At 46.4% G+C, this 24436-nt stretch overlaps 1 protein-coding gene across 3 annotated transcripts in view; it reads right to left on the bottom strand.

Moving 5' to 3' along the window:
• The window catches only part of FYN (FYN proto-oncogene, Src family tyrosine kinase), a 211762-nt gene that overhangs the window by 94026 nt on the left and 93300 nt on the right, over positions 1 to 24436 (bottom strand). For 2 of the 3 annotated variants that reach the window (XM_038554982.1, XM_038554980.1), the window contains exon 3: positions 23739 to 23808. The gene's annotated coding sequence lies outside the window, so the exon portion shown is untranslated. Of the gene's footprint in view, positions 1 to 3816; positions 3927 to 23738; positions 23809 to 24436 lie in introns of those variants that run through there. The other variant, XM_038554981.1, reaches the window with a different exon arrangement.

Below are 24436 nucleotides of genomic sequence, written 5' to 3' on the forward strand. Positions count from 1 at the left end.
ACATGGTTAAGAGGTTTCATCTAATGTGTGAAGCTCTATCTCCCCAGCACCCATCAGAGAATATCCATTAAAAAAAATATTCACGGAATGTTTTTAAGAAATCGATCACACACCAGGCCATGAACCAAGTCTCAATAAATTTTGTGGAACTGGTTTCATAAAAACAACATTCTCTAATAACAGATTTTTAAAAAGTTAGACTCCTAAACACAATGGTTACTAAAGAACTCTCACTCGTTTGGGAATTTAAAATGACACTGCTAGTAACTCATGAAATCAAAGATGAAACAATTATGGTAATGATAACATTCCAAAATAAAACTGGGCAGATTCCACTAATGGTATACTTAAGGAAAATACTTAAATTTTTATCCTAGAAAGGAAAAGAGATGGAAAACTAATGAGTATCCAATTCAGGATGTAAGAAAGTGAATGAGAATAAATCCAAAGTAAGTGGAAGAAAGGAATAATAAAGGGTAGAAACTAAGAAAATCAGTAAACCAAGACATACTACAGAAGATTAACAAAGCAAAATCTGTTTATTTGAAAAGGCTGATAGGTAAGTCAGCAAAACTGATCAAGAAAAACACAGGGAATATTAAAAAAAATTAGGGGTAAAAGAGAGAATATAACTATAGATCCAGCAGAGAACAAAAAATAAGAATGTACTATGGAACAGCTGTATATCATTAAGTTTGAAAATTTCACTGAAATGAAGAATTTCAGAAAAACACAGTCTTATAACCGTTAAATGAATTGATGTATCGGTTAAAAATCTACTCATCTCTCCATCAAAGAAAACAAAACTAATAAGCAGTAGGTTCAGATAGTTTTAGAGAAAAAAAGATGCACGCTTTCAGAGATAGAGAATCTTACTATCAAAACCAGACAAGGGTAGTAGGGGAAAGGAAAACTATAGACCAATTTCAGATATAAATACAAATAAAAATCCTAAAAATACGTTAGCAAATGAACCCAACAGTGCATTAAACATATCATGGCTAACTTGGATTTGTACCAATAATGCTAGGACGATTGAACTTAAGAAAGTTGCTGACAGCAATTTCCCCATTATCAGATTAACAGAGAAAAACCCTCGATCTTATCAATGGATGCAGAAACAGCACTGAGTAAAATTCAACACTTATTTGTGATTTAAAAAAAAACAGAAACTCTTATTAGCAAACTAGGATCAGAAGGTAACTCTCTTAACTTAAAAAAAGAGTATTAACCAAATCCCAACAGTAAGCATCATGTTCAATGGCAAAATGCTAGCAGCCTCCCCCCGCTTCCCCCTTTTTTTTTCAGCCTTCCCTTTAAAATTAAGAACAAGTCAAGGAGGTGTGCTCTCTCTATTTTGCTTAACACTGTACTGTGGGTCCTAGGCAGAGGGGTTAAAATAAGAAAGATAAACAAATAAATAAATGTTGCAAAGGGAGAACTAAATCTGATGGTTATTTATGGATGACACTGGTTACACAGACCTAAGAAAAATTACAGATAAATTATTAGAATTGACAAAAGGCCTTAGCAAACTGCTATTAGTTCAATATGAAAAATTCTGCTCCCATGTACCAGCAACAAAGTAATTTTTTTCAAAAAAATACAATACTTATTTTTCTTGACCTTCATTTCCTGCTCTATGATGCATACCTTGTTTGTATGAGCATAGACTGATTAAAAAATAATAAAGAAAAACAGGTAACTAATTACGTTGCAAAATTATGAGATGCCGCGAGCACAATTTCATGGAAGACTTTCAGGATTCCTCTCTATTCTATGGTTCCCACAGAAAAATTCCATTTGAAAAAAAAAATGAGGCGTTGTAGATGGGGGTTACCTTGAACTGTGGTGAATCACACGTATTACTGGAAAAGAAACACAAACAGGAAGCTCCAGGCCTCTGCAATTCAAACTCTGCCTCAAAGGGAAAATAGGCTTGACACCTTCTCTTCCCCACAGCTTACAATAAAGTGAGCAGGAGCCAGCCTTTCAAATGGCATCCCACATCGGGAAGGAGACAGATGTCTTGAAGAGAGAGGCGCTGAGTGAGATGTAGGTAGGTAGAGAGGGTTAAGAAAGCTCTTCATCTACCTGAATACTGAGGGTTACTCAAAAAAAATTTTTTTTAATTGAAATTTCACTATATCAAGCACAGGATGATATTTAACATCTAAGAACTACCTGCTACACCTGAGATCCCTAAACTTATTCTATACTTGGGTGTATCCATCAGCACGGGGCTTGGTCTGCTTGCATTTTCTTAGAGCGGCAAGCTATGGCACATACAATTCTTTTCCACTCAGGGGTTGATTATCATTTTGATAAAATGACAACAAAAAATGAGATAAAACTTTATGAAGAACTTTTTTTGTTTGCTTGAACCTGACTGGGCAATTCACTCAATGAAAACAAGGTTATCTGAAAATGGTATAGTATGACGTTGTTTTTAAAAATGGTTAAAACCCAAGTCTTTCGAAACAACCAAAATAAGCAAAAATAGAGGTTGGTTTCCTATGTGATTAAATAAACTACGGCACATTCCTAGAGTGGGATAGGAGATAGCCCTGGAATCACACTGTAAAATAAACTTATTGACACTACTGACATGATAATATTCATGGTACAGTGCCAAGTTATAAAAATAAGATGTAAAACATTAAGTGCAATTTGAAATCACTTAAAAAAACTTCCAAGTTTGGACACTGGACAAAGATACTAACAACATGTGTGATAATTTCTGAGTGATGGAATAATAGTGACTCTTTTTGTCCTTTGTGCTTTTCTGTATTTTCTAAGTACTGTACACCGAGGGCGCGTATCAATGCGGATGTTATCGTAAGAAACTCACCATAATGACATTCGTGACAACGTGGATGGACATTACGCTAAATGAAATATGCTAGATACAGAAAGACAAATACCCTGTGATTTCACTTGTACGTGGAATCCAAAAACAGAACAAAACAAACAAAAATGAATGAATCAACAAAGAAAAAGAGACCGAGCCATAAGTACAGAGAACTGGTGGTTGCCAGAGACGAGGGGTGGGGGGTGGACGGGCAGAATGGGTGAGGGGCAGTGGGAGATACAGGCTCCCAGTTATGGAAAGAATAAGTCACGGGGATAAAAGGTTCATCACAGGGAATATAGTCAATGGTATGGTGATAGCACCGTGTGGTGAGAGAGACTTGTGGTGCACAGAGAAGCGGAATCACTACGTTGCACACCTGAAAATATGCGACACTGTATGTCAGCTACACTTTGATAATTAATAAACAGCCAGACAGACTGACAATTAAATAAACCTCACTATGATCAAAGTGCCTAGAGCTCACACAGCACAAGCTTCTGGGGCTCTCCAAAAACACTCGAACGCAGTGAGCTTCATGGCAGCGAAAACGACCGACAGAAACAGTGCCTCCTGACAGCCACAGCAGAGGACCTTGACTTCCTCCTGTTCTACTGCCAGGGGGGTAGCAGCTGGGCTGGAGTAGGTCAGGACCCCCAGGAGCCACCGAGAGGGCTCCGTGCCTGTGCCAAGGAGGAGCCTGCTTCCCCCGGCTCTCTCTCGCACCGTGGGCCAGGGGAGGTGCAGAGCCCAGCCTCCGGGGCCTCGGGACAAGGATTCCACGTAACCTCGCTTTCCTGGCCCGCTCCCTTCCTCAGCTCTCCAGCCTGGCTTCCGGGCCTCCCACGGGAGGGCCCCCACGCCTCCTGCACCATCTCCCAGTGCCCCGGCACCATCTCCACCCAGGAGGGCACACATCTCCCCACAGCCGGCCACTCATGTGCCCGGCCTCAAGCTGATCTTACCCTCCGGAAGCCTTCCTTTTAGCTCCTCGGGCTCACATTGATCTCATAGTGTCTCGGTTCCTTGGCTTATCCCCCACGCTTGATCATGTGGGGGTGGGACAGTCACACCGGTTCACTGTTTCCTGTGCATGGCAGGGTCTCTGAACGGCTGGGGCCGAGGCTTGTGCTGCTGCTTTGATTGTCCCCATGGCCTTCGCCCAGCTCCTAGCACGGGCTCCGACACGGCGGGCTCGACCCTCCAGTCTGTCTGCCTGCTGCTTCCCTCTTTCTGCTTGTCCCACCCGACAGGGCAGAGGACGACAGTTTTCCTGCTCGTTCTTCTCAGCCCCTACCCATGTGGCTTCCTCCAACATCTTCAACTCGCATTTAGCCGCGCTAACGGATGGTGAATCACTAGCGCAGACAATCCCTGGGGGTGCCTGGTCCTCCTGCCTTCTTGCTCCCAGGCACCCCCACCCTGGGGTGCTGCACCCCTGTGCCTGTTCCCATGGAGGATCATGTCTTTTCCAGTTCCTCCCCGGCTCTTCTCCTTGCTTTTCAGGACTCTGGTGGGTTACGCTAGCCATTCATCTCTTCCCCGCTCGTTCAGCATCTGGCTACCGAGTGCCTTCTGCGTGGGGGGCTCTGTTGCTTACACTCACGGATGGAGGGCTCTTTCCCCCACTGGATCGGAAGCTCCCTGATGGCACATGTCATCGGTCAACAACTGTTTAAGTGTCCAGACAATCCAGCAGTGCGCTGGGAAAACGTCTGGAGGACATGAAGCTGAAGCTAGAAGGAGAAAAGGAACGGAGCAGAAGGCTGCCGTAACTCTCCCCTTTGTGGTTTGACTACAGAGATGGTGTAAAGACAACGAAGAGCTCCCGCTCTAGCAGGGCGAGTGGGGCCTTCGTCTCTTTCCGAGTTTAACGCAGACAAAACGGGACCGTAGTGTATGGGAGAGCGCTCTTCAGACGGTAGAACACGTCACCCCTGCGAGGCACCATCATCCTCCCCACGCGCGTTCTCTGTATCTCGCTGGGGAAAGTTTGATCCCAAACGATAAGCAACGAAGTCACCCCATTTTGCAAGTTCCTGCGACCAGCAGCAAAATACAGCCCGAAAAGAAAGCCGAGAGCCCGACAAAACCCAGATATAAGAGACAAACGAGCAAGAACAGCCACGCGCCCACGGAGGGAGCAAGCCCACACCCCGTTCCTTCCCTCGCTCCCAGCTCAGCCCAGCTCCAGGCTCCGCGCGGCTGCAGGCCGGGGAGGAAGGACGTGCGGGGCCAGCCACGAGGACAGAAGGTCCACAGGCCAGGCTGCCGGGCCACGTGAACTACGGATTCGACGCCTGGTACGCAAAACTGAGCAGACAACCTGTTGTGGTTCGAGAGCACGCGAAATGGTGACGGAAATCAGTGTCGGGAGGAGGGCAGAGGTCACGCGCGTGGGCAGGGGTGCTGCAGCGGTGGGCTCGTCTGAAGCAGCCTAGGAGCCTCCCCCGGGCAGGGGCCCGGAGGGGGGGAGGCCGCAGTCGCCTTCCTCTGGGCAAATGACCAGAAGTGCAGACACCCACACCCCTCAGTGCGCTGTAACTCGGCCTTGATACCCAAGTGGGCGACCTTAGCTTTTGATTCTGGGGTCATTTTGATCATCTCTCCCCTGCGATCCCTACCTCGAGCTCACCAGTCCCGAGTCTTCACTCTCTCTGGGCTGCCACATGTGTAGGAATTTCCCCCATGCCCCCCACAGTCGGAAGGAGCCTCCTAAGGAGCAATTAGTGTGATTTATTTATTTTTTTTAAAGTCACAGCATCTTGGAGCAGACAGTCCATTTTTAGATGAGGAGACTTAGGTGGACAGATGCGGAGAGACCAGGTGTGCTCATACCACCAGCTGGTGGCAGGGATGCGAGCCCTCCTCTCATACCTTGCAACGTATCACACAGGAGAGGAAGGGAAACCACTGCTTAGTGACATTAGCTTAGGGACACTGTTAGGCGGCTTCACATACTTTCTATCTGAGCTTGCATCTTCCAACAATCCCATGAGCTAGGCTCAACGAGGTAGGGCACTTTTCCCCATGTCTCCCATCCAGGAATGGTGGAAGTTGGGGGTCCGCATCCAGCATGATCGCAAAGCCCGTTCTTCCTTTTAACCAGGACTGCCTGAACGTTTCCAGATGAAGGAAGCTGATGGATTACTTAACTCAAGAGACGGGTACTTTTTGAGGGCTTTAAATTCTTATAGCCCTCATAAATTCAAAATAGCTTATGTGTTTAGGGTAACGGCAAAAGGAGGGCAGCGTGATGCTATGGACGTCAGTGAGTCACATGGGCCCCAAGGCTCCATCAGAACTTTGGCAGTCAGTGGGAAAGGTGGGTTACTAGAAACTTCTTGGTTTCCTCATGGGACCACAGTTTCACAATTTGTGGGGACTCTGGGGGATCCTGGAGAGATGGCTGTCCTATCTCTAAGCAGCTTCCTCCTCCAGAGCAGGGGAAAGCTGGAAAGGCAGGTTGAGTAATGCCAATGGCAGCCACACTGGGGCCGCCAGGACTCACGGGGCTCTCGGCGGAGTGGGAGGGAGCCCGTGGGCTATACCTTCAGCAATGAAACGCCCCCAGGGATCCCTTTACCCCTGAGAGAGTAGAGAGCGCTCAGCAGTTGGCGGCCAGGCCAGGTCACCATCGACGCGGGGCCCGTGTCACACAGTAGAGCGGTGTGGGCAGCTCCTGTTTGATGTCGTTTGGTGAAAGCAATCGATTACATCCTTTCATTCCGCTGTTTGTATGGACGCGGAATGTTCCTTTGGGTAGAGGATGGGATCCCACCGAAGTGGCCAGAACTGGGAAAGGAGAACTGTCCGTCGTTATAACCAGCTCTAGCCTTGCAAGAGCAGCAAGAGCGAGGAGGCTTCCCGAGCTGTCAGCTGACATGTATCCGCCCCCCCTGCCCCCGCTGGGGTGACCCTGTGCCCGAATCAGTTTTCTGAGTTCTCTCGGACCTCGCCCGGTACACCTCCGAGTGATTTCTCTCCCTGGCTTGACGTTTCTTTCTTTCTTTTTAAAGATATTATTTATTTAATCATGAGAAACACACACACACAGAGAGAGAGAGAGAGAGAGAGGCAGAGACACAGGCAGAGGGAGAAGCAGGCTCCATGCAGGGAGCCCGACGTGGGACTCGATCCCGGGACCCCAGGATCATGCCCTGGGCTGAAGGTGGCGCTAAACCACTGAGCCACCCGGGCTGCCCTGGCTTGACGTTTCTAAAATCAAAATTCAACCAAGTTTCAAATCCGTCTCTTTGGCTCTTTGGAGCAGACCTGAAGAGGATGGGTAACAAAATAGCTTATGTGTTTTGTCCACTGCTTGATGGGTAAGGCAAAGTCGGCTTCTGTTGAAATTACCCTCCACCAATATTTTACTGTGAAAAACTTCAAATACGCAGCTTTAGTAGTTTTACATTGACTACCTAGTTCTCACATTAACATTATACCATATTTGCTTTATCATATAGTGGATCCATCTAGCCAAACCGTAAAGCTTATCTACACATTTTTAAAAAAATTTATTTTAATGGTCTTTATTCTTCCAAGGTGTAGCTTGGGGGTAAAAGCATGGCTTTAGGACACCTGCGGCAGTGAATCCCTGCTTGAGCACCTACTAGCTGGGGGGCTGCACGTGCGTCTGATTTCCTAGCGCTTCAGTTTCCACAGTCATAGAATGTGGGTAACAATGCCTTGGGGGGCCGTGAGGATTAAATGCAAAATGATGGGGGAAGCGCCTGTAAGGACGTGGAACCAGTTTTTAGTTCAAAAACAAGGCATAAGCAAGGCGTGCTCTCTCTCCTATGAAACAAAACTGCAGAGTCAAAAAATAGTAACAACAGGGGCACTTGGGTGGCTCAGGGTGTGACCCCAGGGTCCTGGGATCGAGTCCGCGTCAGGCTCCCTGCATGGAGCCTACTTCTCCCTCTGCCTGTGTCTCTGCCTCCCTCTCTCTCTCTCTCTCTCTGTCTCTCATGAACAAATAAATAAAATAAAATAAATAGCAATAGTAATCTAGGTACAGACGAAATAAGAATGGGAGGATGTGGATAACTGTTGGAGCTGGGTGAGGGATTCGTGGGGGGGAGTGTACATGAGGCTACACTGTGTATTTTCTATAAATTTGAAAATTTCCATAATGGAACAAAATATTAAAAAATGAATTCATCACTGGATTTTGTTAAGGAAAAAAAAAAGGAATCCTACATTTGAAAAATGTAATCAGAAACCTCTAAGGAAGTAATAAGATAGATGATGACACGGTGGTTAATAGTACAGGTTGAGAGAGGCCCTGGGTCATCTCACCCGCATAGGCGGGAAGGGAAGCAGAAGCAAAGGGCTTAGGTATGTTGTAAATCCCCCCCCCCCCCCAGGTGACTTTGGTTCACTACTGGGTGAGAACCTTTATACTGGCAGAAAAGTGTGAAACCACACTTTCCAGCATCTTAATTGTGAGAATAAATACTTTGCATAATGCAGAAGTCGTGCCTCCAGCCAATTTGCAGGCAGATGACAGCTTGAGGAGCCTCTGATTTAGCAGAATAAAAATTATTTGTAACTGAACAGCCTTTCTCTGTAAGCCAGAGGTGGGTTACCAAAGGCCCCGATTAGACTGCCTTCTCCTACATCCCTTCTCAACGGTCTAAACTACTAGAGCTAAGGGCAAGGGGTTCCTTAGCCGCTTTCAGAATCGAGGACCTGGAGAATCCTGGAGAGAAGAAAAAACACCCGTGGACATGTTTAACAGAGAAGTAAAAGGAAAAGGCTTCGTTTCTTTCTTTTACCCCCAAAATGTCACCCTCCTGTTCTTGTACCCTGATTCCTTCCCCTCTGTGCCGTGGTTCCTTTTCTCTTGTTCCCCTTCCCTGGCGGCCAGGGGCCTTGAGGGTCTGCGGGAGGACCTCTGTGTGCAGTGACATGGTGCGTGTGTCTGGGAGCCCTCGCAGTGGCAGCAGAGGCAGGGTCCTGGAGGGGTGGAAGCAGCTGGACCCAACCAGCCCGGCAGGGCTGCTGCAGGTGAGCCACAAAGCCATCCGGGGCCCTGTGGGCCTTCTGCACGAGGGCAGGGAAGAAGAAAGCTGGTCACAGAGCATGCACGGGAGCCCAAATGTGCACATGCTCCCTCAGAGGGGCTGGCAGTATTTTTGTATCCATGCATTACTGACAGGACAGGGTCTCCCCAAAATTCATATCCTGAAGTCCTAACCCCCAGTGTCACTATGTTGGAAGACAGGCCTTTTAAAGAGATAATTAAGGTTCAGTGAAGCCATAGGATAGGGCTCTAGTCCCATCGGTCTGCTGTGCTCACAAGGGATGCATCTGTACAGAGAGACCACGTGAGGACAGTGAGGTGGCCTTCTGCAGGCCTCCTTGCAGAGAACAGAGGCTCCACCAGAAGAGGCCTCTTGGAGCCCCCCGAGAGAGGGACACAGCGTCGGACAAAGAGGTGACTTTTGCAGCCTGAAGGACTGGAAGGAGTGGCATTTGAGACGACCCTTGCAGCAGACTGTAAGAGATGGAAGGAAGGCATCCTGGAGGAGGACAGCGAGGGCCCGAGGCCCCCCGAGGGGCGGTCTGCTCTTGCGGTCGGGCGGGTACGAAGCCTAAGGTCAGCAGAAAGCCAGTTCAGACAGATGCATGCTGAAGGGCCTTGGACGTCGGGGGACAACGTTCAGGCCTTTCTCAGAGGCTGCTGGGAACCCTGGACAGCTTTTATTTATTTATTAAAAAAATTTTTTTTATTGGAGTTCAATTTGCCAACATACAGCAGAACACCCATTGCTCATCCCGCCAAGTGCTCCCCTCGGTGCCCATCACCCCATCACCCCAACCCCCTGCCCACTTCCCCTTCCACTACCCCTTGTTCGTTTCCCAGAGTCAGGTATCTCTCATGTTTTGTCACCCCTGGACAGCTTTTAAACAAGAAGATGGCAAGAATCGATCTGTGTGCTCACAAGGCCAAAGGCACGAGGCCTGACACGGAATAAGCATATAATGGTGCCGGGCATCACCCGAGCACCACATCTCAGCTCCTGCGATTCCGGACTCCCCCCACCCCACCCTGGAAAGTAGGAAGGGGAGAGTCAGGGACCAAGACCCCGCAGCTGGCTTGCAGAGGGGAGCTCGGATCCCTATCACACGCCCAGCGCCACGGAGAGCGGCCTGTCCATTCTGCCATTTAAAACCCTAAACCCGCTTCTTGTGGCTTCATCTACTTTCCCTGCAGCCAGAAGGGCTAGTAATTGGAACGGAGACCGGAATGCACGTTTCGTTTAGGCTCGGGACGTAGGTAGAACGGCCGTGAGAGCTTCCAACGCACCGAGCACCTCTAGAAATGCTACTCGGCCTTCCAAAAGAAGCAATACGCCAGCTGGTCCCCGGCCCGCCTCGTCACCACACAGCGTGACGACCGTTCCTGCTATGTTTGGCGGTATCAGAGTATCCCATAATGGTAACTCGCAGATCAGCTGCAAAATGTGTAGGCAGAGGGGCGCCTGGGGGGCTCAGCGGGGTAGCGCCCCCTTCAGCCCAGGGCGTGACCCCGGGGTCCCAGGATGGAGTCCCGCATCGGGCTCCCTGCATGGAGCCTGCTTCTCCCTCTGCCGTGTCTCTGCCTCTTTCTCTCTCTGTGTCTCAGGAATAAATAAATAAAATAAAAATCTATGGAAACAACTCGATTGTCAGAGTAGATTGAGCTTTAAAAAAAAAAAATGTGTAGGGAGAGCACTTGTCCTGGGCGAGCGGACGCCCTGCACTGACTGTATTTTTTTCAATTCAGTATCAACAGCTGCTCTCAACTACTCTTTGCTCCCCAACTCCTGAAAGAGCATCCGAGACCCAGGAAAACACGGTGCTATGTCCTGGATCTGGTGGAAGGTCAAACTGGGTAGGAGAGGCCATGATCATTTCTTTTGGCTCAGCTGCTTATCCAAAACCTTGGATATATTTAAAAATGAAAAAGAATAAAAAAAACTGGGTTAGAAAGAAGAGTTAATGTTCCTTAAATATAAAAATCAAATCATACTGTGACATGTACCGTCAGGAACCACTTAAATGGTCTTGTATGCTCTTTCCTTCAAGGGCAAACATTTTTAGTATTTAGGAAGCAGTGCTCACAGGGGTAATGTGGGTTCTGTTTTGAAAATTATACATGACTTTATTATCCTAAGAGACAACTGTGTATGATAGTTTGTCAGGGAAAGGCAGACTGAAAGCATCAATTCAATTCAGCACACCTACTGTGTGTCAGGCACTGTGACCAGATAGATCAGGATAAAAAAACTGAACAGTATGAAAGGTTACTGAAATCACTTTATTTATGTTTAAAGATTTTATTTATTTATTCATGAGAGGCAGAGACACAGGCAGAGGGAGAAGCAGGTTCCCTGCAGGGAGCCCGATGTGGGACTCGATCCCGGGACCCCAGGATCATGCCCTGGGGTGAGGGCAGACACTGAACCACTGAGCCACCCAGGCGTCCCTTGAAATCACTTTAAAAACAATTGATGCGGGATCCCTGGGTGGCGCAGCGGTTTGGCGCCTGCCTTTGGCCCAGGGCGCGATCCTGGAGACCCAGGATTGAATCCCACGTCAGGCTCCCGGTGCATGGAGCCTGCTTCTCCCTCTGCCTGTGTCTCTGCCTCTCTCTCTCTCTCTGTGTGTGTGACTATCATAAATAAATTTAAAAAAAAAAAACAAAAAAAAAAAACAATTGATGCAGAACACCTGGGTGGCTCAGTCGATTGAGCGTCTGCCTTGGGCTCACGTCATGATCCCAGAGTCCTGGGATTGAGTCCTGCATCGGGCTCCCTGCTCAGGGGGGAGCTTGCTTCTCCCTCTCCTCCCTTCCCTTACTATCTCTGTCTCTCTCTGTCAAATAAGTAAATAAAATCCTTAAAAAAAAAAAAGTGATGCCATAATAACTTTTTTTTTTTTTAACTTTCAAACCAAATTTTGAGAGTCATTCCTTTGAAAAACAGGCATAATATTTTCCACTTCCTTGCTTAATCACGCCCCAGGACTCATGTTCTGTGGCTTCCCTGTGAAATTTTCCTAACACTGCCTACCCTATTCCATCTTCAAGAAGGCAGTGGGGGTAGAACTGGGAATGTGTGTGTGGGAATGTGTGTGTGTGCACGTGTGTGTACTGGGGATCTGCTTTTCCTTTTGTGCTCCATAGAAACACTCATATTATACTTTCCGTTTTGTGTCCTAATTGGTGGAGTTTGGTCTCACCCATAAAACAAAACCCTTGTCATGTACTGTGTCTCAATGTACCTCTGTTTTCCCAAGGCAGGAACAATGCCCAGCACTGCTCCTAAATGTTTACTGAATGAACGACTGCGAGCTTCTTTGGACTGCGAGCTTTATCTCAGAGTCCAGTTTGGTAGTTAAAATATTCCCCATAGTAAGTGTCAAAAATTTCAAAACTTACAATGTGTGCATATATAAATATACCTCAGGATATTAAGTTTGTTAAGGTATAGTTTACAGAGAGTGAAACTGTCCCTGAATTTTGACAAATGGACACAACTGAGTGAGGGGAGGTGGTTCTTAAATACTTGCTTGGGTCCTGTCCCTCCAGGGCCTCTGCCTGTGAGGCCAGGGTTTTTAATAACTCCTCTGGTGATTCAGAGAAGAATCCTTGGAGTGGATGGTCCTCTGCCACTGTATTCTGGATTTCCTCTCCTTTCCTCAGTCCCCCATCCATCACTCTCAGTCAACTATTAATACTGAAGATGAAACCGAAACATTTCTACTCGGTACCCCACTAGAAATAAAACACTTGGCTGGAGTCAAGTATGATTTCTGGTTGTTTAGAAGAAACAGAGCTAGTAAATGATATTTTTGAAATGAACATGAGATAGCCACTCAAAGACATGAAAATGGCTTTGAATCAGAGTGAATAAAAGGGCTGTGATTGGGGTACCTGGGTGGCTCAGTCGGTTAAGCGTCTGCCTTTGACCTGGGTCATGATCCCAGGTCCAGGGATCCACCCTGCATCGGGGCTCACTGCTCATTGGGGAGCCTGCTTCTCCCTCTGCCTCTGCCTGCTGCTCGACCTACTAGTGCACACTCTCTCTGTGTCAAATAAATGAATAAAAATCCTTAAAAAAAAGGGGGGGGGGAGGTGCTGTGATTTAAATGGAGACTGAGGATTAATGTAGGGAAGGGGTGGGGTGAGAGAAGAAAATTGCTCTTACAAAACACATTAGTTTGATTCCAAATGCAACGTGACACCTAAAGATTCAGGGGCTCTGTGATTAAGAGAGATCGACACAAGGTCAAAACCTAAGGAATACACTATTGAAGGAAAATAGGGGAAATTCATTTCTCTGGTTTTATGGTGTCATCCTTCAATGACTGGAAGAGACATGGGATAAGGGGGACAAAAGATATTATCTTCTCTATCCTTTACTTAGTTGAGACTGTTGGACTATGTGGAGTCTGGCCTCTAATTAATAATATGGGGCAATCTTTACCCTATTCAGATTTCTATTTTTACAAATCAACATTTCTGTTTGGGTGAAATCCATCATACCCAAGTCCAGAGGCCTATCACCCTTCTTCTGTCATCGGCCCCCCGCCCCACGATTGTATTATGATCCAAATACTTCCAGTGATAGGGTCAATGGCCAGGAGACTTGACATTTAGTGGAAATGGAATCTGACCTTTACTAATGTTTCATTGTGAATAATCTTGGTTTCATTGTGAATAATGCTCAAAATGGGGCTGATGTATTGACTAGTGTTTGACTAGCCAAAAAAAAAAAAAAAAAAAAAAGAAGAAGAGGAAGAGGAAGAAGAAGAAACCATCATGAATCAAAACGGAGGTATATAAACTTGGTGTAAAAACAGCCAAAAAAATGCACAAAAATGTACAACGCCTACTTGTTCTGCTGAGGTCCTGGGAGACTACAAGCCTGCGTGTATTTTAATAGTCCATTAATTAAAATGGGTCTTTCAGAAAGGGTGAATTTAACGACAACGACAACAAATCACCCTGGTTTTGCAAAATGCCATCAAGTTACCCCCTCAGAGAAAAGGAAATCATGGAAACTGCCGTGGACACGTTTGGAAGCACGCTTCCCACTATCATTTACAAGGCAGGGTACGTTGGTCTCGCCAGCTGCCAGGACGGGTGGGAAACTGCTGAGCCAGCCGTTATGGCCAAACCAAGCGGCTCCCTGTAATTAGAGTTAGCTGGGGGAAAAAGTGGCACACAGAGGATAGAAATATGTGGCCTCAGACGGGGTGGGGGAGGACAAGACAGCTGATTAAGTTTCTCTCAAGAGATTCAGTGAAAGGATCTCCCTGGGAGTGGCCCCCACTAATAGCTGCGAGCCCCGTGGAGCGCCTGAAAGGTGGCTTGTCCAAACGGAGATGTGCTCTTACGAGTCGAACACACACGGAGATTTCTAGGACTTAGCACACAACTATTTCCATGATTTTTAATACTGGTTGCATGATGATAGGATAGTTTAGATACATCTCAGGTCAAAGTATATTATTAAGATTGATTCCACATATTTCTTTTTACTTTCATTTCACATGGCTACTAGAAATTTTTTTTTTTTTTTTTGGCTACTAGAAAATTTTAAGGCATACATGCTCTTTGCCTTCTCTCTCTATTGGACAGCAGGGATTGAGACCTTCGCTTCTTCACTTGGTAGCTGTTTCTGGCGAAGGGAGGCTGGGCTGTGGAGGGTTAGCAACGGAAGAAACGTCTTGTGTTTCTGTGGGATGAGCGTCATGCCGGGGGTGAAGCATCGTGGCTGGTACTTGCTGACTGAAAACTTTAGCTTCAGGAGACGTGACGAGGGGGCACAAGAGACTCTCAAGCTTAATTAGGTCTGACCCGGGCCCGACTCAATCTGCCTCTGCCTCAGGTTGTTAATCTGGAAAATGGGAGGGCAGGACTAAATTCCTGTGGCATGAAGTGAAACCAGAGGAGGCCTCTACCTGCGATCAGTTCCCCATCACTCCAAAATTGGTTCCCCATCACTCCAAGCTTGAGGATGATTTCTGCTACAAATGATTAGAGTTGGGGCACCTGGGTGGCTCAGTCGGTTAAGCGTCTGCCTTTGGCTCACATCATGATCCCAAGGTCCTGGGATCGAGTCCTACACTGGGCCCCTTGCTCAGCACAGAGTCTGCTTTTCCCTCTACCTCTGCCCTTTCCTGCCTCAGTCTGCTTTTTCTCGCTCTCTCTCGCTCTTTCTCAGATAATAAATACAATCTTAAAAAAAAAAAAAAGGAAGATTAGCGTTAATGTAATCAGCCCTTACACTGTGACTACTGAGGCCCAGGCTGAGGAGCACAGCTATTCATCTGTGTCAGCTCTGCTTCCGTTCCCCTCATGGGAACAAGTGCACAGTTTCTTCTGTGACTCGTTACTGTAGTTAAAGACACACAAAGAACAGGAGTGCGAGGCGTTTGGTAAAACATACACACTTCGCCTCCCTGGTAAGGACTGAGAGAACAATTTTAATGTTTTCTTGTAAAAGATTTTATTTATTTATCTGAGAAAGAGCGAGAGAGAGCGAGAAAAAGCAGACTGAGGCAGGAAAGGGCAGAGGCAGAGGGAGAAGCAGACTCCCCACTGAGCAGGGAGCCCGAGGTGAGACTCGATCCCAGCTCCCCAAGATCATGACCTGAGCCGAAGGCAGATGTTTAACTAACTGAGCTGCCCAGCCGCACCTCAGAGAACAATTTCAAACAGAAAAATCATGCAGATGAGATTCAGAGGGAAATGTATTTGCTTTCATTCAAAGCCACAGATGAAAAGTCTGCTACTGTGCTATTAACCTACTAAGTAAGAAATCCAAGGTTTTCTAAGAATACTTCAGTGGGGATCCCTGGGTGGCGCAGCGGTTTGGCGCCTGCCTTTGGCCCAGGGCGCGATCCTGGAGACCCGGGATCGAATCCCACGTCGGGCAGAATACTTCAGTTATAGAATACGTCTATAAAACCCCACGTTCCCCCTCTTCAAAAACCAAACGCCCCTCAAATCAAATTTCAAGACCATGAATTTCTGTTTGAAAGAGTATGTTAAAAACAGGCACAGAATTCCACTTCTAAACAAAGCCTTGGCTGACCTGAGGGGCCTCAGCCGGCTGCAGCGCAGGTGCTGAAAACTAGCGATTCTGCTGTCGAGTGTCAGAATATATAAATCAGCTACCAGCATGAAAAACTTGGGATGGTTACAATATGGATGGAGATTTCGGAGAGTTCTGGGCCCAGTAGCACATGCATCTTTTAGGTGTGTGTGGCTTGCTTCTGCAGCGGCACAGCAACACCCTCCCCGGCTTATGCCTTGTTTTACAGACCGACCCAGTCAGGAAGGCATTTGTCTAAGGCAAGAACTGCAGGTGTGAGACACGGACAGGGTAGGGGATCAGAGGGAACAGAGCAAAGTGGAAAACCCCTGGCTCTGAGCCTGATCACTCTGGCTTGATCTCGGCGCCAACAGAGGAGCTGGGTGACCCTGAGCAAGTCCCTTTCCTTGCTAGTCTGAGCTGCTGTGGGGAAAGAAGGGAAAGAAGCTCTACAGTTAAGGAGCCCAGGTGGTACGCTGGCAGGTAGTGAATAGCTTTGTTAGAGTTATTCCTTCTTATCCTAGAGACTAGAAAGAAATGTGGTTAGCATAATCTATTATCACAGCAAAATCTAGCTGACCACCTGGGAAGTGTCTAATTCGTCACTGTAAAAAATATGAAGGCCTAGGTCATTCACTATCAAGAACCGAGGCAGAGAAAGCAAAGGGGAAAAAATGTCAGACACCATCCCAACATAGTAGCGGATCCAGGTGAGGATTATCCATTGATACTCGAGGACGCAAGGCAGGTGGGTGACAGGATGTCCATAAAGGATCCATGAACCAGCCCACAGATGCCTTTACTGACTCAAAGTGTATCTGGACAAGGGTGAGGTCTGGTTAGCACACCCTGCTTAAGAGGTCAAACTAGGCTCTGTGGATGGTGGGACAATGTGACATCAATGGCCTCCTGCCGTGATGTAGCATCAAGCATGCATTATCACCTGTGGAGTATTCTTGCCGCAGAAGATGTTTACCCTGCATCGAATACCAAGCCTCGAGAGCTAACAATTTTCAGCAAGGAAGAAGGAGCAAGCTGAACGACACTATGCAGAAACAGGCACGGCCAGAGTGCAGGATGCTCTGTACCACCTGCAGCCTGGCCAACAGGGAGCTGTCTGAATGTGGAATGCATGTTAGATGATGTCATGAAATTACTGTAAAGATCTTAGGTATAATATCGTGGTTGTGCAGAGGAACCCATAGGAGATACACAATGAAATGTGTAGAGGTCAAGTGCCAAGATGTTTTTAACTTTCAAATGGTGTAGCAAAAATTTATGTAAGGTATGCCATATGTGTTATATATAATACATATAGATATATATGTGTATAAATAATTGGAAAAAGGAATAAAGAAAGCAAATATGGCAAATTCAGAACAATTGACGAATCTTACAGGTAAAGGGCACATAGGTGTTGGTTTTGCCATCCTCTCAAACTAGTGGCTTTGTTCAGAATAAAAAGTTGAGAAGGAAACTGGGAGAGAGAAAGAAAAAAAAATGAGAGGGGAAAAAAATCACATAATATCACTCTCTCCTCTTTTTATAATCCTGATATATTTATATTCAGGTCAGCTTCACTGTGTGCCTTTTCATTCAGTATGGTGATATTTTTACCACTTTAATAAATTTCATGTGTGCTCATTCAAGCTGATGTAGCCACTGTTTTGGCTGCTTTGTTGGCAGACATCAAAACCAAACTTTAAATAAAGCTCCCATAGTAGGCCCTAGAAGTGTACCAGGTAGGTAGGAAGCCAGAGATACCATATCAAAAAACTCCTGAAATTGACACCTAATTCCCTATCTGGATGGTTTTTAAGCCAATAAGACTGGATCAAAGGCTCTAGGTGGAGAGCATCCTCTTGGGCTTTAATCTTTCTGGCTGGGCCGGGCATTAAAAGAAAAAAAAAAAAAAAGACAGGTACAGGGTGCTGGTCAAGCAGGGCTACTGAGGTTTCAGAAAGGCTGCTTGCACATAGAGCATGCTGTGCCCGCGTTCTGGTGCAGAGTAGCAAAGGCTCAACCCAAAGAACAATCACTCAGAATTCAATTTTTAATGCAGTGAGAACTCCCAGTGAAGCAGGAATTAATTCTGTGATGCCTTTAACACGGACAGGGCCGTAAAGGGCCTGGATTCAGGGCAGCCCCAGTGGCAAAGCCGTTTAGCGCTGCCTGCAGCCCAGGGTGTGATCCTGGAGACCCGGGATCGAGTGAGTCCCACCTACCGTCGGGCTCCCATCGGGCTCCCTGCATGGAACCCGCTTCTCTGTGTGTGTGTGTGTGTGTCTCTATGAATAAATAAAAAAGGGGGGGGCCTGGATTCAGAGAGCATAGATACACACCTGGCTCTACTGCCCGCGTCGGATGTACAGCTGCAGAGCAGGGTTTCTTAGTTGGGGTGCAACTCTTCACTGGGCAGGGCTGTCTCAGACACCATAGGACATTTACCAACCCTACCCGACTCTCCACACCCCCACATGCCAACACTGCCTCCCGACTTTGAGAAGAGGACAACGAACACCCCCACAACTCCCAAGGGCCTCCTGCCTAAGACATAGGCTACATTCCTGGAGTCACTGATTTTATCAGGGGTTAATACCTGTTCCACCACCTAAGCGGCGATTTGGGAGGAGCAAAAATGCTGCAGCTCCTTCTACCCTTGCATCAGCTATACAAATGATATCATAATACCCGTTTGCACGGGCAGCCTTTCCAGTTAGAGGCAGGGCTATAGACTTGGTCCAAATACCTGGAATCCCAGGTGGGATCTATTACCCGGTGTTAGCTGTCCAGCCACGTACTAGAGTATGCAACAGCCAACTCAGTCTGAAAACGCTTCCCCTCCGTAAATGGGAAATAAGCACTACTGCAGACAAAACCCAAGCTGCAGTGTAGATTTTTGCGTGAGGGCTGACGGCAGAGACACGGGAGCATACGAGATGGACGCCGGTCTCAAAGCAGCTTCAAAGAATCTGGCTTAGGATGGCACTCAGTCTAATCTGGAATGAGAAGGACACTCCTCTTGGTGAGCAAGGAGCAACTTCAAGGATCAAGAGAACAGGGTAGCAGAACATGGTGCTCTATCGGCCCACGCACAGCGGAGCAAGGAGCAACATGCGCAGCCTCGACCTTCAAAATAGCAGATCTGTTCTTTGCATTCTTCAGCCTTGCTCAGGGAAGGGAATCTTAGAGGCTGGGCAGGGCGGCCTGTGAGTGTGCACAGCAGCCACCTGGAGCGTGACGTGAAGAACACACCTGCTACAAGGGTTCAGATTCCATCCACCTCGACTGGGCCCAGGGACCTGCACCCTTAAGCAATCTCTCTGGGTGATTCAGATGCAGGCCGCAGACAGCCCTGGGAGAACAGGGGCCACCTCTCCAGAGACTTCTACAGTTAGCAGGCTTTGCCTTCAATCTCCCTCCTGGGGCCTTCTCGCTCTCATTTTACTCCCTTCGAGACTTAGAATTTAGGCAAAAGTGCTTCTGTGCCCTCAGGTATGGTTGGTTCTTTTTGATTAAAAAAAAAAATCATTCTTACTCTACCTCTGTTCCTCCTCCCTGCCCACCTGCCACACACACTGCGTAGATGAAAAGCTGGTTTTATTGTGTTGATCTGATTTCTCCTTTTATCCTTCGCTTTCAAAGGAGGACGAGGAAACGCTGACTGGACAGAAAGTTCCAACCCTTCCTCTGAAGGAGCCCAAAGGCCTCAGGTACTAAGAGGGAAGTGAAGGAGGCCGCCAGAGGCGAGAGTCTTGAAGAGCTACGTGCAGGTGGATACCCATGCTCGAGGGCCTTCGCTGCGGTAAAAGGGCACTGAGGCGGCCCACGAGAGTTACCCGGGCGTTGGAGAGGCAGTGCCGGCAGGGAAGGAGCTATACATGTGTAGCTTCCTATAGTTCCTTACATCAGGATATTCAGCATTCTTGCTGTCTCACCCGACGCTGCTTACTATTCAGCTTTGGTGCACTCCTCCACATTCTATTCATCTTAAAAACAGCAGGCTGATAATGTAAAGTCTCTAAATCTCTGGACTTGGCCATCTGAAATGAGATCTTTTACCCTTTTCTTCTCCAACTTTCCAGAACACATTTTCACAGCAGCCTTGCGAAGGGACAGATTATCAGAACCAGAAACATGGAGGGTAGCGAAGTCGAAGGAATATTACACCAAAGGCTTTGGTAAGAGAATATTTATGTTCACGAGCACAAGCCACACCCTTTCTGGGAAGATATTACTAGCCCTGAAGCTGGGTTAGTGGATCCCAAAATATACCTCACAAAAAAGCACAGTTACCCTCCTAAAACAAGCCCTATAATTAAAGTCTTTTTCAAGTGGCTTGTGCTATATCACAACTTGACATATGTTGCTTTACTCTCCCAGCTTCAGCAAGTGTAGCCATCTTGGGCTACAAAAGCTCTCAACAACTTACATTTAAACCAGACTGTGGTGTCACTAGGAAACTGATGCAGATAAACAGCCCCGTGGACCAAAATACCCAATCTCAGTCGTCGGTAATGAGATCTCTCTCCTCCCTAAGCACATTTTCATCACAGCAGAATCGCTGCCCTTGCTTCAAAAGGAAGGACTGGCCCCAGATTGAAATATCATTTCATCTCAGAGACCATCTAAAGGCAGCCTCTTCTGAAGAAACTGGGGCTGAAATCAAAACAGGAGACAACCTCCTTTGTGTGAATGCGGGGATCGTGTTGTGTGAGTCTCGCTTCTAAGTCAACAGTCATCAGCCTAAGCCTTCAGATGCCCATCTGTCTGCCTGAATCCATGGAAGTCGGTTCTTGCTCGGAGTTACGGGTAGTGTAAGAGACAGTCCCTTACGAGGTCTGTGACCAAACTTCTTGATGTTTTCTAGTTCTATATTTACAGATATTTAAATGTCAAAGTATTTAAAATTTTAAACCTTCAAAGTAATAGCACTTTGAACATTAATTTTTTTTTTATTACTTCCATATCAGGTTTCTCGGTCTCAGCATTTTCAACACCTCAGGCCTGATCACTGGGTGTGGCGGATGCTGTCCTGTGCACCGTAAGATAGTTATAGCAGCATCCGAGGCCTCCACCCACTAGGCCAGGAGCACACATTCTCCCACCACCCAGGTGTGACAACCAAAATACCATGCCTCCTCCTTTGGGAGAAACAAAATTAACTCAGGTTGAGAACCACCACTCTCTTTATATTTATGTATTCATACATCTCCCCATGGCATGGCTAGGGGGTAAAAAAAAAAAAAAAAAACTAGATTTTTCAAGGCACTCAAGTTTTTTTTAAGAATTTCAAACTTCCTATGACTCATAATGAAGAGTCAGGATGTGATACGGTGCTACCTTGAAAGATTTATACACAGCACTACTGCTGTTTTAAACAAAGGGGGGCGAGACCTGGCCTCATTTCGGTCAAGACGCTTAAGAGGATGGATATGTCATCACCCTATCTCTTGGGTGGCTATCCTCCCTACCTTTCCCTCCCGCCCCATTCATAGACGACTACTGTGTGTGTGTGTGTGTGTGTGTTTTGTTTTTGTTTTAGAAATCTTTCACGATCCATTACCAGGCACTTGGTACTGATTGCAAAGGAAGAAGATTAGGGTTGGAATCTATTGACATGGTCTACAGAAGCAACAGCCCCGGGTACTGCTCGAGGGCTGGATCACCTCAGGGGCAGAGTTTCTAATGCTGGAGAGGCAGGCTGGGGGAGGGCGAGGGATGTAACATCAGGAGGGAAACAGTACGTGGATGGAACATGGTTAAATTCCACCCAGAGGAGAAAAGCCGAATAACGATGAGGGAGAGGGTCTTCAAATACCCAAAGGGCTGCTGTGTGAGAGACTGCGGAGATGTGTTTCTGTTTGCTTATAAAGTGACTACAAGCATAGATGGCTCAAGAGATATTTATCAGAGGCCTTCTGCATGCCAGGCACCGCCCAGTCACTGAGACCAGAGGAAGGAAGAAGACCAAGTTCACGCCTCATGAAGCACCTACCCTTCAGTGGAAGGACTAGATTGCTTTCCTTCCCTCTCTCCTTCCCTCCTCCCTTCCCTCTTCTTTTTAACAATTGGAGCTACATGTCTATGTATTTGTCTGCTTGGGGGTTTGTTTGTTTGTTCCATTTTAAAAGCTAAGGTTTAATTATGGAAAATTCACCCTTTCATTGTAGAGTTCCATGAATTTGCATGAAACATACACCCATATAAACACTGCCACAAATAATTTCATCACCCCCTAAACTTTCCCTGTGCCCCTTAATTATTTAATTGGAGCAAGCTGCTCTGCACAGTAGCAAGCTCCTCACCTCTGAGAGAATTTGGACTCCCCTCGGTCACGGGTTCTGTAGAAGAGACTTTGTTGGGGCTAGTGGGGCCAGACAATCCCTGAGGTTGTGTCCGTCTCTTTGAGTCCATGAAACTGGAAGGGGCCACCTGGGGCCACCGATCTTAAACACCAGCCCACCTGCAGTGACACGGTTGATTCCCTCCAACCACAGATATAAGCCCTACCACAAAGTCAAATTCTTTTAGTCAAAGCTTAAAAATTTCAGTTCAATAACTGGATCTCTGGGAAGGGTACATAATAAGCATAGATTTTTTTAAAAATCCAAAGAAAGGTTTGGAAATGAAAGCCTAAATATGGCAACTGAGCCCAAACCAGGGGTGCCAGCTACTCCTCGACTCTTTTTCCCCTTTTCATTATTTTGGTTCAAAGTAACATTAACTTCAAAACCAGACAAAACTCTAACAAAGATGACTGCACTTAGCTGTAAAGGTGGCAGGGAAGGGAACTTAAATTAGCCACGCTTGTCTAAGAATGGGTGGACAGCAGTGGAGAAGATGACAAATGTCTTGGGGTTGCCGCAGAGTGGATTCTGGAGGATGGGCTGTGGTGACCAGCTGGGACATCCCTTGTGACAGCACATGTGGTGTGACCAACCCACCCTTGGTGGCCCTCCTGCTGGGAGATATGTACACCTTTTGGTAGTTTGACTTCAGTGGTAAATGTCCAATTTCCAAATAAGATTGTCCTGTTATCAAAAATAACTGCTTTATTGAGCACCTACCATGCCCCAGTACCACTTAGCTCATTTTATTCTCATAACAACCATATGAGGTAGGTAACATTATAAGCCTCATTTTACAGATGAGGAAACTGAGGCTCAGAGAGTGTATGTAACAATCAGTTAGTGGAGAACTAAATTTTAAGCCAGGTCACCTGACCCTGAAGACTTTTATTACTGCTAGCAAAGTATTCTGGGTGGTTACTGAACTTAATGTGCTTGGTCTCTTGGGCCACTGTCATCATGCTGGGACTGGCTCCCACACGATGGGATTCTTGATTTCCTTCAATTTTCCATTCCCCAAACAGCGAACTGCCCATTTTTCATTTCAACAGAGAAGCCATAAGGATTTCTCTGCTGTGGAGAATTTTTATTGTTGTTTTTCTACTGTTCTGCACTTTATTACTCTTATATTCCATGGGTTACCTGGACCATAAGCTAAACTGTCAAGGGTATTCTTCACCCCGCATCCAGAAGCTTCCCTAAATCTAGACTTCTTACTAAATCTTAGAAAACTCCATATTTCTTAATAACATCAGCAATAACAGGAAAAAAAATGTCATACTGTCAACAAGTAGTGATTGAATGTCACATCTAATTATAAAGTCCCATTCTGTCCAAGTTGAGTGCAGATTTAAAAGATGCACAAAACGAGGCAATGGCTTCTCTTTGGGACACCATTTTACCACAAAAGGTATCAGAAGTAAAAGCAGCAACACTTACCAAAATTTCCCCCAAGTATCACAAACTTTATACACACCACATGTCTTCTAATACAGCTGCTGGACCAGTCCTGAAAGACAAACCACAACAAAAGGAAAAATGCATCTCTACACAGAATTAATTACTCTTCTGGAAAGCACACAGTTGTCCTTCTTTGGGGGCACTCGTCAACGTACCAAACACTTACTGCTGGATGCATCTTGTTTTTCAAAGGAAGGTGAAACCAATTTACAAATTAACTCGGCACTCATAATAACAAACGAATAAAAATCTGGACAATGAAATAAGCCAGAAACTATTGCTCACACTATACCTGAATTTTCAGCCCTTTAAAATAATGGAAGACAAAACAATGCAAGAAGATCTAAAATTGAACTCATGGAAAGTCTTCCCCCCAGGCCAATTCTCTTCCCTATTTCCTTCAATAACACACTCTCTTTGCAACTGCTGGCCGTGAGACACTCACCGTTCATTTCTAGACTTCGTTTTCTTATCTGTAAAATAGGGATTATTGAACTGACCTCCCAGGGTGGTTATGGAGATTAAATGTGATAAATATAATGACATATAAATGTCACAGCAAGGCTTAAAACAGCACCTGACATGCAGTAAACACTTAGGGCATGCAAGGAGCTATTATCTGTCTCCTAATCACCCGGGCCTGGAAACAAACACGGCCTTCCTCACCTCCTGGGTAA

This window comes from Canis lupus, chromosome 12 (assembly GCF_011100685.1).
Source record: "Canis lupus familiaris isolate Mischka breed German Shepherd chromosome 12, alternate assembly UU_Cfam_GSD_1.0, whole genome shotgun sequence".
Classification (NCBI taxonomy): domain Eukaryota; kingdom Metazoa; phylum Chordata; class Mammalia; order Carnivora; family Canidae; genus Canis; species Canis lupus.